This window comes from Sinocyclocheilus anshuiensis, unplaced genomic scaffold, assembly GCF_001515605.1.
Source record: "Sinocyclocheilus anshuiensis isolate Anshui unplaced genomic scaffold, SAMN03320099.WGS_v1.1 scaffold944, whole genome shotgun sequence".
Classification (NCBI taxonomy): Eukaryota; Metazoa; Chordata; class Actinopteri; order Cypriniformes; family Cyprinidae; genus Sinocyclocheilus; species Sinocyclocheilus anshuiensis.
The window spans coordinates 91,641-92,679 of record NW_015549559.1 but is presented as its reverse complement, the minus strand read 5'-3'; positions in this window follow the sequence as shown (position 1 = coordinate 92,679).

Below are 1,039 nucleotides of genomic sequence, written 5' to 3'. Positions count from 1 at the left end.
ATATATTAAGCAGCACAATTGTTTTCAACATTGATAGTAATAAGAAATTTTTCTTGAGCACAAAATGAGCATATTAGAATGATTTCTGAAAGATCATGTGACACTGAAGATTGGAGTAATGACTGATGAAAATTCAGCCATTTGGGGGGAATGTGCCCTTACATAGGCTACCATTGTCCTGAAACTAATTTCCCAAAAACAGGGTTCAAATGTTCAAAACAGTTAAGAAACATGCAACATTTAAGTAACATGCATAAGGCCTGTTACTGGGATAGCAATAAACCATAAAGAGGAGGGAAGGGTGGAAATGGAATGAGCGCCACTGTAACGTATGCTGCTACGTACATAAGAGATGCGTTTGTATATGTGTTGGTAGTCTGCTTGTATGTGTTTCAGATTCCATTGGTCCACCAGCTTGTCATTCTTCATCCCGGAGGATAACGCCCCGGTTCATGCAATCCAATCATCTTATGCCAGCCGGTTTAAAAATCCGAAACTGTCCCGCATGCCCCAGCTTATTGCTCAATTTGCTTTTGCTTGTTTTTGCTGTTATACGCTTGTACGCTCCCTGTTGTATTGTTCTGTTTACTGTCAGAGATTTTCTTGTATACTGTGTGTTGAATACTTTTTAACCCTTGTGTTGTTTTCAGAACCCTATCGCACTTACGATGTTACAGAGCAAAAAGGACCCGGCCTCAAAAAACTGCTTATAAATCACTCATTATGCTATATTATCACCAAATATTGGATTCAATCTTTTTGTCAACTTCTTTTCTTTCATTTAGGACTGGTTTTGTATTTATATTTGCTTCTGATTAATCGTAGGCCTCATTTATCTGAGAGTAGGCACCTCATTTTTTGAGTGAAAAAAGCATTATTTATGAATAATTTTCACAATATTAAATAAAAACTGAAGAAAATGTGCACTGTTTATCGCACTAGTGTACTTTAATGTTTAATCAGGGAGTTTGTTTTGAAAGGCTTTTATTTTGTACAAAATGGCACAAAGTCACACTTGTGGTGTTCCCGGTCAAAAATG